This window comes from Polypterus senegalus, chromosome 8 (assembly GCF_016835505.1).
Source record: "Polypterus senegalus isolate Bchr_013 chromosome 8, ASM1683550v1, whole genome shotgun sequence".
Classification (NCBI taxonomy): domain Eukaryota; kingdom Metazoa; phylum Chordata; class Cladistia; order Polypteriformes; family Polypteridae; genus Polypterus; species Polypterus senegalus.
Genome location: NC_053161.1, coordinates 183,822,444 through 183,838,167, shown reverse-complemented (window position 1 = coordinate 183,838,167; position 15,724 = coordinate 183,822,444). Strand labels below are relative to the sequence as shown.

Sequence of the window (15,724 nt, the reverse complement as noted above, 5' to 3'; positions counted from 1 at the left end):
GCCCGGGGACACAAGTACATTTTAGTTCTCGTAGATTACGCTGCCAAATACCCCAAAGGTGTTCCATTGCGCTCAGCCACTTCCAAAGCCATCGCACGGGAAATAATAGTTGGTCTTTGCGCGTGTGGGCATCCCCAAGGAAGTCTTGACGGACCAGGGGGCTCCTTTTTACCTTGGAGATATTCAGGGAGACTGCCAAGTTACTGAAAATAAAGCATTTAAAGACCGTGGTATATCGCCCTCAAACCGACGGTTTAGTAGAGAGGTTCAACCGAACTCTCAAACAAATGCTGCGTAAGGTGGTCAGCGCGGATGGAAGGAACTGGAATCGGCTCCTCCCCCTTGTCCTTTTTGCCTATCGGGAAGTCCCTCAAGCCTTCAAGGGGTTCTCCCCTTTTAAATTACTGTATGGGCGACAGCCCCTGGGCATATTAGATATTCTAAAAGAGGGATGGGAAGAAGAGGCTCTTCCCTCTACAAACATACTGGAGGGGGGGCCCCTTATCACACATGTGCGCATGGGAGGCAGCTAAAGGGCTTGAGTAGGGGCAGTTCCGAGACATACCGGCATGTGGCAGAGTGAACTGACTCTTTTTCTCCCTTGTCTACAGACCATTCACAGGAGATCCCACATGGTCCTCTTGACGTCACTTCCGGGACCGAGCCAATGAAAGGAGACCTTGCCGGCTCCAGCCCCTGTGATGTTACGTCTGGGCTCGCACCAATGGCAGAAGACCTACATGAGCCCAACCCCTTTGACTTCACTTCTTGTCTTCCCCTTTAAAAGCCTCCACCTTTTCCCTATCCCCTCAGTTCTGTTCTGGATTCGGTTTTGTGCACATCAGTGCTGTACTAATTTGAAAGCAACCTTGCAGCCAGGAAACCAAATTATACGGGTGGCTGCCCCAAACCTTTATATGACTCTGCCTCGAGTTTGTGGAAAAAAAAAATATATATATATATATATATACAGTGCATCTGGAAATTATTCACAACGCATCACTTTTTCCACATTATGTTACAGCCTTATTTCAAAATGGATTAAATTCATTTTTTACCCTCAGAATTTGACACACAACACCCCATAATGACAACGTGAAAAAAGTTTACTTGAGGTTTTTGCAAATTTATTAAAAATACAAAAAAAAAAACAAAACTGAGAAACCACATGTACATAAGTATTCACAGCCTTTGCTCAATACTTTGTCGATGCACCTTTGGCAGCAATTACTGCCTCAAGTCTTTTTGAATATGATGCCACAAGCTTGGCAAACCTATCCTTGCCCAGTTTCGCCCATTCCTCTTTGCAGCACCTCTCAAGCTCCATCAGGTTGGATGGGAAGCGTCAGTGCACAGCCATTTTAAGATCTCTCCAGAGATGTTCAATCGGATTCAAGTCTGGGCTCTGGCTGGGCCACTCAAGGACATTCACAGAGTTGTCCTGAAGCCACTCCTTTGACATCTTGGCTGTGTGCTTAGGGTCATTGTCCTGCTGAAAGATGAACCGTCGCCCCAGTCTGAGGTCAAGAGTGCCCTGGAGCAGGTTTTCATCCAGGATGTCTCTGTACATTGTTGCAGTCATCCTTCCCTTTATCCTGACTAGTCTCCCAGTCCCTGCCGCTTAAAAACATCCCCACAGCATGATGCTGCCACCACCATGCTTCACTGTAGAGATGGTATTGGCCTAGTGGCCTGGTGTGACACCTGGCATTCACACCAAAGAGTTCAATCTTTGTCTCATCAGACCAGAGAATTTTCTTTGTCATGGTCTGGGAGTCCTGCAGGTGCCTTTTGGCAAACTCCAGGCGGGCTGCCATGTGCCTTTTATTAAGGAGTGGCTTCTGTCTGGTCACTCTACCATACAAGCCTGATTGGTGGATTGCTGCAGAGATGGTTGTCCTTCTGGAAGGTTCTCCTCTCTCCACAGAGGACCTCTGGAGCTCTGACACAGTGACTATCGGGTTCTTGGTCACCTCCCTGACTAAGGCCCTTCTCCCCCGATCTCTCAGTTTAGATGGCTGGCCAGCTCTAGGAAGAGTCCTGGTGGTTTCGAACTTCTTCCACTTACGGATGATGGAGGCCACTGTGCTCATTGGGACCTTCAAAGCAGCAGAAATTTTTCTGTAACCTTTCCCAGATATGTGCCTCGAGACAATACTGTCTCGGAGGTCTACAGACAATTCCTTTGACTTCATGCTTGGTTTATGCTCTGACATGAACTGTCAACTTTGGGACCTTATATAGACAGGTGTGTGCCTTTCCAAATCATGTCCAATCAACTGAATTTACCACAGGTGGACTCCAATTAAGCTGCAGAAACATCTCAAGGATGATCAGGGGAAACAGGATGCACCTGAGTTCAATTTGGAGCTTCATGGCAAAGGCTGTGAATACTTATGTACATGTGCTTTCTCAATTTTTTTATTCTTAATAAATTTGCAAAAATCTCAAGTAAACTTTTTTACGTTGTCATTATGGGGTGTTGTGTGTAGAATTCTCAGGGAAAAAATGAATTTAACCATTTTGGAATAAGGCTGTAACATAACAAAATGTGGAAAAAGTGATATGCTGTGAATAATTTCCGGATGCACTGTATATATAATCCTTTGGATATTTTTTAGTAGTCACTGCACACTGGGACAAATTTTATGAACTGGAAAATGTAATCCCATTATATAGAAAAGGGTGATTGGGGAAAATTGAAGTATCAACAGGTCAGTAAGCTTAACTTGCATCACAGGAAAATAAATGAAAGGAATTATTAAGGAACAGATTGAGTGAGTGTGTGTATGTATATGTATATATATATATATATATATATATATATATATATATATATATTTATATTTATTTATTTACAGCTGGAGATCCACAAAGGGAGAAAATGAATCACGGATCATAAAGTAGTTTTTTTTCCTGAGCTTTCAACCCCTACCAAGGGTCTTCATCAGAGGATAATGCTTAGACTTACAAGAATCTAAAGCAATATATAGCAATAAATTATGTGGAGGGGTGGATAAGTCCGTGTTGTTGGGGGTTATTGGGTGTAAAGTCTTGTTTATTATGAATAACTTCTTAAGTTTGCATATGCTAGATTTATGTCCAAGTGTCTGTTAATGGCGTTCTCATTTGATAAGTAGGATTAAGGCAGCTTATATATATATATCTCCATCCATCCATCCTCTTCCGCTTATCCAGGGTCGGGTCGCGGGGGCAGCAGCTTAAGCAGAGAGGCCCAGACTTCCCTCTCCCCGGCCACTTCTTCCAGCTCTTCCGGAGAATCCCAAGGCGTTCCCAGGCCAGCCGGGAGACATAGTCCCTCCAGCGTGTCCTAGGTCTTCCCCGGGGCCTCCTCCCGATTGGATGTGCCCGGAATACCTCACCAAGTAGGTGTCCAGGAGGCATCCTGAGCCACCTCATCTGACTCCTCTCGATGCGGAGGAGTAGCGGCTCTACTCTGAGCCCCTCCCAGATGACTGAGCTTCTCACCCTATCTTTAAGGGAAAGCCCAGACACCCTGCGGAGGAAACTCATTTCAGCTGCTTGTATTCGCGATCTCGTTCTTTCGGTCGGATTCTGCTAAGGGTGTAGAGCTGGTCCACTGTTCCGCGACCAGAACAAAAACCACACTGTTCCTCCCGAATCCGAGGTTCGACTATCCGACGGACCCTCCTCTCCAGAACCCCAAAATATACTTTTCCAGGGAGGCTGAGGAGTGTGATCCCTCTGTAGTTGGAACACACCCTCCGGTCCCCCTTTTTAAAGAGGGGGACCACCACCCCAGTTTGCCAATCCAGAGGCACTGTCCCCGATGTCCATACGATGTTGCAGAGACGTGTCAACCAAGACAGTCCTACAACATCCAGAGCCTTGAGGAACTCCGGGCGTATCTCATCCACCCCCGGGGCCCTGCCACCAAGGAGTTTTTTGACCACCTCGGTGACCTCAGTCCCAGAGATGGGAGAGCCCTCCTCAGAGTCCCCAGGCTCTGCTTCCTCATTGGAAGGCATTTTAGTGGGATTGAGGAGGTCTTCGAAATACTCCCCCCACCGACCCACAATGTCCTGAGTCGAGGTCAGCAGCGCACCATCCCCACCATATATGGTATTGACACTGCACTGCTTCCCCCTCCTGAGACGCCGGATGGTGGACCAGAATCTCCTCGAAGCCGTCCGAAAGTCGTTTTTTTGGCCTCTCCAAACTCCTCCCATTCCCGAGTTTTTGCCTCAGCAACCACCGAAGCCGCATTCCGCTTGGCCTGCCGGTACCTCTCAGCTGCCTCCAGAGACCCACAGGACACGCCCTTCCAGATCTCACTGTCTTTGCCCACGTGAGCATTGAAGTCTTCCAGCAGAACGAGGGAGTCCCCAGAAGGTACGTCCTCTAGCACCCCCTCCAGAGACTCCAAAAAGGGTGGGTACTCCAAACTGCTGTTCGGCGCAAACACACAAACAACAGTCAGGACCCTTCCCCCCCCTACCCGAAGGCGGAGGGTGGCCACCCTCGTCCACCGGGGTAAACCCCAATGCACAGGCTCCCAGTCGGGGCAATAAGTATGCCCACACCTGCTCGGCGCCTCTCACCGGGGCAACTCCAGAGTGGTAGAGAGTCCAGCCCCTCTCAAGGAGATTGGTTCCAGAGTCCAAGCTGTGCGTCGAGGTGAGTCCGACTATATCTAGCCGGAACCTCTCGACCTTGCGCACTAGCTCAGGCTCCTTCCCCTTCAGAGAGGTGACATTCCATGTCCCAAGAGCCAGTTTCTGTAGCCGAGGATCAGACTACCAAGGTCCCCGTCTTTGGCCACCACCCAACTCACACTGCACCCAACCTTCTTGGCCCCTCCCATTGGTGGTGAGCCCATGGGAAGGAGGACCCACGTTACCTCTTCGGGCTGTGCCCGGCCGAGCCCCATGGGTGCAGGCCCGGCCACCAGGCGCTCGCCATCAAGCCCCACCTCCAGGCCTGGCTCCAGAGGGGGGGGCTCCGGTGACCCGCGTCCGGCCAAGGGAAAACATTGTCCATTGTTTTTGCTCTTCATTGGAGGTTTGTTGAACCGCTGTTTGTCTCATCCCTCACCTAGGACCAGTTTGCCTTGGGTGACCCTACCAGGGGCATAAAGCCCTGGACAACATAGCTCCTAGGATCATTGGGACACGCAAACCCCTCCACCACGATAAGGTGACTGTTCAAGGAGGGGTATATAGATATAGATATAGATATATAGATATAGATATATATATATATAGATATAGATATAGATATATAGATAGATATTTCTCTATTTTTAAATTTTATTTTAATTTTTTATATATTTTATACATTTTTATATTTATATACAGTAGAACCTCGGTTTGCGAGCATAATTCGTTCCAGAAACGTGCTTGCAGTGCAAAGCACTCGTATATCAAAATGAATTTCCCCATAAGAAATAATGGAACCTCAGATGATTCGTTCCACAACACATAACTATTCATATAAAAATGATTAATACAAAATATAAAGTAAAAATACATAAAACAAATTAACCTGCACTTTACCTTTAAAAAGAATCATGGCTGGTGAGAGTGAGTTTCTAAACTCTTATGGGATTCCACCCAACGGAACGACACGCGGAAGAGCGTCCCAAAGCAATCGCAGTCTCCCAGCGCTGTAGCAGTTCGCCATAAAAGCAAATCTGAGAAGATCGCAGACATGCTATAAGCGCCTGCCGTCGATGGGTACAAGGATACAAGGGACGTTATAAATGCGCAGGGCACAGTACTACTTGGCCACGACCCTGTATGACTGCTGTGTCTGTGTATAAGAGAGTGGCAGATCTCGCTACAATAAACAACCGCACTGTTCCTTTTTCAAGCTGAATAAAGCTGGTGTTCCTAAAGTAGAGTACTGAGTCTCAGCTTCGTGTTTTGGTGTGCTGGACGTGGACTCGCACGTCATAGCACACATACCCACACACACAGTCACAATGCTGTAGTTAACAGTATACGCTCGTACGGATGTTGAGTATATGAGTGAGGTATGCTGACTCAGAAGGAGAATAGACGACGATTGCCCACAATTCCGCAGTGAGAAAGAGAGAGAGAAGAACCATCAGCTCAGTGGTGATCACATGACGTTCAACAGACAAAGCGTATACATATTACTCGTACTGCAAGACCTCGCTCTTTTATGAAGTCAAAATTTATTAAAAATTTTTGCTCGTCTTTCAAAACACTCGTAAACCAAGTTACTCGCAAACCGAGGTTCGACTGTATATATATATATATATATTGTGGACGAAGGTTCAAAACAATAGCAGGCAGACACCAATTCAAACAAACAGAATTCTTTTATTTCTGACTTCTTGGTGAGTAGAGTGGCTTTGCCTTACAAAGCTCCAAGTGCAAAGCCCAATCGGGGGGGTGGGGTTCAGCTGCATTTTATAATAGAAAAATTGAAAGAAAGCAGTTAGATAAAATAAGCTCAGTTTCATCCAACGTCACAGAACATTCTTTACACAATTTGTTGATTACAACGGAAAGCAGAAATTCTAGTCTTATATTTTTAATGAAGCTTATCAGAAAACTTGTCATACGTTTGGCATCTTAATTGGACGGTAATCTAGGCACTGCTGAAGCAGCCGGTGATGAGCCAAGATCTGCACTCCACACCTGCAGCCCTACTCCGTGCAAGCACGCTTCTGTTAATAATAATACCTAGCCACACAGAGAGCATGCAGATTTTCATACAGAAGCTAGCAATAGATTTTAACTTCCATTCCACACTATGAAGCAAGAAATATTAAAAGAAAAAAAGTTCTGAATTGGCTGCCGCAGTCAGCGTGAGACATTAGCAGACGTATTACTGTTGGCATAAAGGAGCTCCATAGTGTTTCTTGAAACACTTATGTGGAATTAATTAAAAGAACTCCATTTTACTGTGTGTGAGAGAGAGGATATGCAGCATTGTTCATAATGGCACTCGGTTTTGTTTTAATCCTCTCCTCAGCTTCGAACTCCGGAGGGTCCAGGGTGCATCCTATGACTGATCTTGCCCTTTTAATTAGCCTGTTCATTCTGTCGGCCTCTCTTGACGTGATGTACACAGCTCAGCACACCACAATGTAGAAAATCACACTGGTCATCACAATGTGATGGATGATATGAATTATGTCACTTCCCACATTTGAAGAAACGTGGCCTCCTAATTGAAAAGAGCCCGCTCTGCCCTTTCTTAAAGAGTTAAAACACTTTTTCCTTTTAACATGACACTCGCCCATCCCTGTTATGGCGGTGTAGTTAAGTAGCTTATGTCAGGTCAATCAGCTATTTACTAATTGAGAAGGGATGGCCACAGTTTAAAAGAACAATACACTTTTTAAGTTTTAGTGACAACAAGGTGGTTTTATTAATTCTGATGGCACAATCAAAAGTTATGATTGATTCAGTGGGTAAAGAGGGGACTGGTGGCCTTTAATGAATTGAAAAAGGTTTGTCAAACCTACTGACAAAAACAGAAGTTACGCACGATCAGTTATACCTGTCAGCCTAAGCTAACAAACCCCTTATTTCACTTGCTTGTCTTCTCCTGTTGCAGCTGCGAATTTCAGCAAAGTTCCTCTTCCATCTCCTCCCTCATGACTTTTCTGTTTAACACAATCCTATGCGCCTATGTGTACAATCCTTCATCAATATAATTTTCATACAACAGATTTTGGCGAATCATTTAAATCCAATTTATATCCATTTATACACCATTATTGGCAATTATTAAGTAATAGTAATTATTATTATTATTATTAAATAATTCCTCCCATAGAAGTAACATTTCTCGGACTGCCTTCTTCCATCTCTGAAACATTTCTAGACTATGTCCTGTTCTTGCGTAACACAGTACTAAAGTATTAGTTAATGCCCGAGTCACCTCACGTATAGATTACTGTAATGCTATTCTATCTGGCATCCCACAAAAACGTATCCATCGCTTACAACTTCTTCAAAATTCTGCTGCCAGGATAATAACCTGATGTTCTAAATCCACTGAACATATTACACCTCTTTTCTCTCAACTTCACTGGCTCCCTGTTAACTACAGAATACAATACTAAATACCGCTCTGAACATTTAAAGCTCTTCACAATCTCACTGATCTCCTACAGACTCCTCTCGCTGACTCAGATCCTCCTCTGCAGCTCAACTTTCTGTCAGACTCGGTGCTCAAACGTCTCTCATAGTGCTCCTCAACTTGGGAATTCTCTTCCCTCTCATATACGTCAGCTCGATTTAATAACACATTTTAAAACTACCCTCAAAACTTATCTTTTCAAACTGACATACCAATTGCGAATTTTGCACTGTTACTGCCAGTTATCTTTGTTTGTTTGCTAATCATTGATTTTTGATTTATCATTCTCTTGTTTTAATTTTACTAATGTTGTTTGACTTTTTTGTAAGGTGACCTTGAGTGCTAAGAAAGGCGCTTAGTAAGTAAAGTTTATTAATAATGTAAACTGATAAGACAATTCTGGGACCCCAGCAGCACTGTATGTTTAATTCAAGTAGTGAATACTGCTGACCCACAACTGTGTAAGATAGTCTTCTTGTTTCAGAGTCTGTTGGACCTTCACTACACTCCCAAGATTGTATCATATCTGATAATCTGAAACGAAGAGCAATTAGTTACTGTCATCATGCTACAAACTGTCTAACTTTACATAAACCATAATATAGAGCCTGTTCTAAAATGATATTCAAGTGTCTTTAGACATAACGGACAAAGTTTTAAAGAAGTTAATTCCTATTCTTTTCACAGAGAAAAAGAAAAAGCTGCTGTTTGCTGGAACATCTCAATGGATGTGAAATGGGACACCTGTGATGTGGACGCAAATATCATGGAGAAAACTGTAAATATTAAGGAGGAGGACTGTGAGTGGGAGTCCATCTGCCTTAAACAGGAAAGTCTGAGCATCAAGGAGGACGACAGTGAACTGCAGCTAGTGGGAATTAAAGAAGAACCTGAAGAGAACTCTGTCAGTATTGAGACACATAACCATACAAATATGGACAGTGTAAAAGAAGACAACCGTCATGATGGGTGTCAAGATGGAGTGGTGACCAGGTTAGACTCTTCTCAGAGCAGTCACTGTTCATCTCCAGAGCCTTCTATCAATGTTAAGTCTGAATCATTAGAGTCTGAACCAAAGAGGGCTGAGGAAACTACATCTGTTAGAGCTCAGAAAAATAAGCGACCACCTTCAAAGAAGTCTGGAAAAAGTAAGTGCAAAATAAAAATGTGTAAGATTTAGGGTTGGGGTTTATGAGCTTGAAAAGTTGGGTCTTGTGATTTTTATGAGAAACTTAGAAATAGAGTGAAGATAATTTTTATTTTATTCTGTGTTTAAATTTAGTTTGAGATTTTATCTATTGTTATGTAAGATTTAGCAATTTGCTATTTTTCCATTATAGTGACTTTATGCAAAAGTCCTCCGCCTGTCCTCGATAAAGAGTGCTATACAAATGTCCAAGAGCAAGACAAAGGTATTGATCCCTCTGGAATTTCCTGGGTATCCATATTAATTCCTCTTAAAAATGTGGTCCGATCTTCAACTAAGCTCCGATTACAGATGGCCTCAGTTGTCCTAAACTACTGTAATAACACACAAACAATTGGACGGCTTCTTGTCAGTCCTGAACACATCGTTTAAACATTCACAGTGCACTCCATGACCCTCTTATCTTTACAGACTGGTTGACCCTTCTTTAACAGTAATGACCTAAACAAAACTTTTTGTAACTGATCAGCAATGAATTTTAACCCATTCCTTCATTCCAAACCTTTTCAGTTCCTTCATCCTGAGAGCCCTTTTCTAATCAGTTCTCTTTAGGTCAGGCCACAGCATCTCGTGTCTCTTATTGGCCATTCCATAACACGAGTTACTGTATGTTTAACCCTTTCTGTTTTTGATTTCTTCCTGTGTTTGGGCTCATTGTCCTGTAACATCACTCAACTTTTGTTCAGCTTCTACTATCCTGATATTTTTCGGTCAGATTTCTTGATAATATTTTCAATTCAGTGACCGTTGATTATGTCAAGTGTTCCAGCCCATGAAGAAACATGCAGGCCAAACCATAATGCTCCATTCACCTTGAGTCTTTAGTATCAATGTCCACTTTTGTATTGTCTCCAAACATGGTGTTGCATGTTTTGACCAAAGACTTCAACTTTTGTCTCATTCGTTCATAGAACATTGTCTTTTCTGGAACATCATGATGATCTTTTACAAGTTTTTAGATGTACAGTGATGGTTTTGCTAGATGCGTTGATTTCCTTGTTGTTGCCCTTCTGTAAACTACATTCTTACGCTTTTCTCCATAAGAACACATGGACGGAGACTTTCTCAAGTCCTGTAGCTTTCTGCAGGCCCTTTGCTCTGCCTGTGTGGGTTCCTATTCACCTCTGCTTTCATGCTGTGATCTTTGTGGGTTCCCCATTCCAGTAGTAGGTTTCCTCCAATTTTGTAGACAGTATGGCTTTCTATGCATTGACGGACACCCAGGTCTTCCAAAATTATTTTATCACATTTGCCAGCTTTACACATCTCTTCAGTTCTTCTAAGGTTCTTGTGACATCCTTAAAGAAGTATCTGGATGAAACGTCAAACCTTTGGATTACACATTGAAGTAGTAGATTGGAGAAACAACTTAGACTGACATGCTGACATCATTCTTATATCATAAAGTGACAAAGGCTGTGTGTTCTGTGCTAGTCTGTGCTCCTTCTATGTGCATTAAATATAACTTTTGCTCCTAAACACTTTTTTTGGTAGCTATTAAGGAGCAGAGAAGCAGTTTAATAGTTTTTAACGTTTTTTTTTTTTCCTATTTACAAGGGTGTTTTTTTCATAACAGCAGGTGTTACTCCAGTCTTACTCCAACTTTTGGGTTTGTGGGGTAGAGGGTGGAGAAAGCTTTTGTAGTAGCCGACAAGTCCGTGTCATAGCAATAAACAGGCAAAAGTAACTGTGATTTGTTAGCAGAAAGAAGTTCAACATTTTACATATGATGCAGGATGGATTCAAAGCAATTAATAAAATCTCTGGAGTGAGTAAATAATGAGATAAAGATGCTGCAAAGGAAAAAATAGAACAACTGAATAAGTCATTTAACATAAATAACCCCAATGCTAACAATAGTGCATTTGAGAGCAACCATTAGGAAAGATATGAGGTCTCTAAAAGACAGTTAAAGAGAAATATTGCAGCCAAAGACATTCTTTCAGTATTTTAGGAGTAAAATAACAGTCAAGGAGGAAGTGAAGTGCCGCATGAACAATAAAGGGGAATTACAATACACAGATAGTGAAATATAAAATGCTCTAAACTTTCCAATTTCTGAAGATTTCATGTATGAAAAAGTGGATAACCTGTCGGGTGTAACGGGGACTACTAAGGAATTACTGAGGGATTTGGAAATTGTAGAGATAGAAGTGCTGCTAAGATTGAATTGGATGAAATCAAACAAATCTCCAAGACCAGATGCTATTTATCCTCAAATGTTTAAGGAGTTTAGTGAATACATATGTAATCCTTTGATGGATATTTTTTAGTAGTCACTGCACAATGGGACAATTTTTATGAACTGGAAAATGTAATCCCATGATATACAAAGGGTGATTGGGAAAATTGATGTATCAACAGGTAAGTAAGCTTAACTTAACTTAACTTCACAGGAAAATAAATGAAAGGAATTATTAAGGAAAAGATTGAGTGACACAGGGCAAGAACAGGAGTTTTACTAAACAGTCAGCATGGATTCAGATGAGGGAAGTAGCGTTTTACTAACATGCTGGAAATCTATGAGGAACCAACCAAAGGATATGATCAAAGTGGAACATATGATATTACTTATGTGGACTTTCAGAAATTATTTGATAAGGTGCCACTAAACTAAAAGTGAAAGTTCAGGGTGTGGTGTGCAGAATTGGCTAAACACAGGAAGCAGAGGGTTATGGTGCGAGGAACCTTATCAGAACTGGGTGGTTGTAAGAGTAGTGTCATACAGTAGCCAGTGTTAGAGCCACTGCTATATAAATATATTGTCACACACATGTGATTGGGAGACAGCTGAATGGCCTAAATGATAGAAATACCACGCCAGACCAGGGGGCAGCAGGGTGCGCTGACTGTCTCTTTCAATCTCTCTGCATGGAAAATCCTGCAGGGTTCTGGCACCAATGATGATGTCACTTCCTGTTCCAGGTCTGATGACGTAATTTCCCTTACCGGCCTTTAAAGCTGCCATCTTGCCTCCATAATATCTGAACTATTTTGGACACAAACCTCTGAACATCTCTTTTCAATTTATATCAATTTTGCAGCCGGGAAACAATATACGGGTGATTGTCCCAAACGTTTATGATGTCTGTGACTCATCTTTGTGACAGTGGCTTTTTAATATTGGTCGAATTTTCCCAAATCTATTGCATAACTGCGCAAAATATTCTAATATTTTGGTAGAGGGAAGAGCCTCTTCTTCCCATCCTTCTTTTAAAATATCCAATATTCCCCGAGGTTGTCGTCCTTATAACATTTCAAAAGGAGAGAACCCTGTCCCTGCTGACCACCTTGTGGAGCATTTGTTTAAGAGTTTGATTAAATCTCTCTACTAGACCATCAGTTTGTGGATGATACACCGCAGACTTTAAATGCTTTCTTTTCAGTAACTTGGCCATTTCCCTAAATGTTTTCTGACATGAAAGGCGTCTCTTGGTCTGTAAAGACTTCTTTAGGGATGCCTACATGCGCAAAGACCTCTACAATTTCCTGTGAGATAGCTTAAGACATGGCTGAGTGCAAGGGAACAGCCTCTGGATATCGAGTAGCATAATGATATAAATGATTTGGATAGGAATAAAAATAACAAGGTGGTTAAGTTTTCAGATGATGCCAAGGTAGGTGGATTTGGCAGATAATTGAGAATCTGTTGATTCATCATAATAGAGGGATATGGACAGTACACAGGCTTGGGCAGATTTGTTGAAGAGGAAATTTAATTTAAGTAAATGCAAAGTTTTACATGTAGTAAGTAAAAATGTATGGTTTGTATACACAATGGAAGGTCTTATGACAAGGATTTCTGAGTTGTAGTGAAGTCATCACCACTGACTCCTAGAGAGTTCAGAAGTAATTAAGAAGGCTAAGAGAATGTCAGGTTATTTAGCGCCCTGATGTGTGGAGTACAAGTCACAGGAGGTTATGCAGAGGCTTTATAAAACACTGCAGGCCTCATCTGGAGTACTGTGTGCAGTTTTAGTCTCCAGGCTACAAAACAGACCTAGCAGAGGTAGACAAGTCCAGTGAAGAGTGACTAGGCTAATTCTAGGGATGTCGAGGTATGAGTTATTGTGCCCATGCGGGTTCTGCTCCATGCTCCCATCTGCATTTTTGGAGCTCTTGAACCCGACACCGTCGGTAATGTCACCGAGGAGCTGGAGAATGAGGCACAACAATGTAACAAGGGGATGGTGCAAAAAGTGCAAAGTGCTTTTATTAAAACAACAATCAAAATCAAAACAGTGTTCAAATAAATAAGTACAGCGTCTCTCAAAGATCTTCAAATAAATTATCCAATAAAACGCTGTGAACTGTGGAGGTTAAAACAATACATAAATCCTTTAAAAATGAGGTTAAAACAATACCTTTCTACTGGTGACTCCCCTGCTTCTCCTGTCCAGGCTATGTACCAGGGGAGCCACCCTACTTGCAGCTGACCTTCTTTCTGTCTTCTCTTGCTGGTCTGTTCGCCTCGCCGATCCCTGGCTTCGGTGGGCTTCACCTGACTGTGACTCGGGCTCCCCAGCGACCATGGCGCTCACGCTGGGGCTGTTACATCCCAAGTCCCGACTCCCACTGCCTTTCCGGCCTCACGCAGCGAGCCATCCTCCTTCCGGTCACACCAGCTCCACAATAATGCTCAGCGGGAGTGACCACTACCGCCAGCTTCCGGGGTGCTGGCCAAACACCCAGGCTCACTGCTCAGCTGCAGGTGTTCTCTACTACGAGCACCTTCGCTCGTTCATGCACCGGCTTTCTCCTCCCTACTTCCTGCCTTCTCTCCTTCTCAACCTTTTGTCTGTTTTTTTTTTTTTTTCCTTTTTTTTTTCTTCCCTTTCTAGCCACCTCACGCTTCTATTTATCACGGAGACATGGATCAGATGTGGCAATTGGCAGCTCCCGGCATCAATTACTGATGCAGATGACTTGTCACTTCACCTGTGCACTTAAGTGAGGACCGTCTGCATCACGAATCACGCGGGAACTGCTCCGGCCACACATACCATGCTCCCTTTGTAAGCCGCGAGTGCGGCAATAATTTATTTTGGTGAGCTGTGGACCCTCTTTACTACAGTTATCTGAAAAGTTTAAAAGAGTTCAAACTTTTCAGTTTAAGCAAATGGAGATTAAGAGGTGGCATGACTGAAGTATTTAAAATCATGAAGGTAATTAAAGCTGTCAAGCTGTACTTGGCTGATAATTTAAAAAGAGTTCAACAAGAACAGGAGGACACAGTTGGTAAGTTAAGGGAAAATTTTTCATTAACATCAAAGAGTTTTTCTTCACACAGAGAACCACAGACATGTGGAATAAATTACCTGGTAGTGTGGAGAGAAGGACTTTAGGGACCTTCAAAACTCGAGTTGATGTTGTTTTAAAGATGGAGGATCGCAGGAATCATGGGAAGGAGAGGTCATTTCATCGGATTGGCTGGCCCAGCGCTGTTTCAGCCATGGAATGGCCAAATTGGGGAGGCAGCTTGATGGATGAGGTCTCTAGGACTCTAAATATATCCAAATCTTCTTATATGATATCATCATTTTTTGTTTTTTCTGTCCACCCTGGCCATTGGACCTTACTCTTATTCTATGTTAATTAATGTTGTCTTATTTTAATTTCTTATTTTGTCTTTTTATTTTTCTTTTCTTCATTATGTAAAGCACTTTGAGCTACTTTCTGTATGAAAATGTGCTATATAAATAAATGTTGTTGTTGATCTACTGTTAAATTCTGCTCCGTACTTTTAAAATTTTTATTTTAATACTGTATTGAGGATTTGTTCTGTGTATTGTATCTTTTTGACACCCACTGCACGCCCAACCTACCTGGAAAGGGGTCTCTCTCTTTGAACGGCCTTTCCCAAGGTTTCTCCCATTTTCCCTACAAGGTTTTTTTGGGAGTTTTTCCCTGTCTTCTTAGAGAGTCAAGGCTCGGGGGCTGTCAAGAGGCAGGGCCTGTTAAAGTCCATTGCGGCACTTCTTGTGTGATTTTTGGCTATACGAAAATAAATTGTATTGTCAAGAAACTAGGTGGATCAGATTAGCAGATTGGGATGACTTGCCAGTTCTCAGAAATTTGTTTGTAAAATTTCCAATTTCTGTTTACACAAAGGAAAGTAACTTTGCAATGCTCTCCCTCTTTGTTTACATTACTCCTTAGTATGAGAAGGGGGTCTCTGGCCATTAGACTCACAGTAAACCAAGGCAACTCATGTACTTAATTTAGGTAACAGAATAATACAATGTGTTGATGAACAGAAGGATTATTTAAAATTGATAACTGATTATTTGTTGACAGTGAAGAAAGGACGCAGACAGATGAGACTTACAAGCATATCACAGAAGAGATTGCTTCTTTACTTGCTGTTTAGAGTTCTAATTTGTCTTGGCTCAGATAAACAGTTTTATCATATCA

At 42.5% G+C, this 15,724-nt stretch overlaps 2 protein-coding genes across 2 annotated transcripts in view; one reads left to right on the top strand and one right to left on the bottom strand.

Annotated features, from left to right (window-relative positions):
- Window positions 1–15,724, bottom strand: part of LOC120533562 (gastrula zinc finger protein XlCGF26.1-like) — an 813,484-nt gene that overhangs the window by 235,078 nt on the left and 562,682 nt on the right. The gene's annotated exons all lie outside the window — the stretch shown is intronic.
- LOC120534750 (zinc finger protein 721-like) overlaps window positions 1–15,724 on the top strand; it is a 250,293-nt gene that overhangs the window by 156,727 nt on the left and 77,842 nt on the right.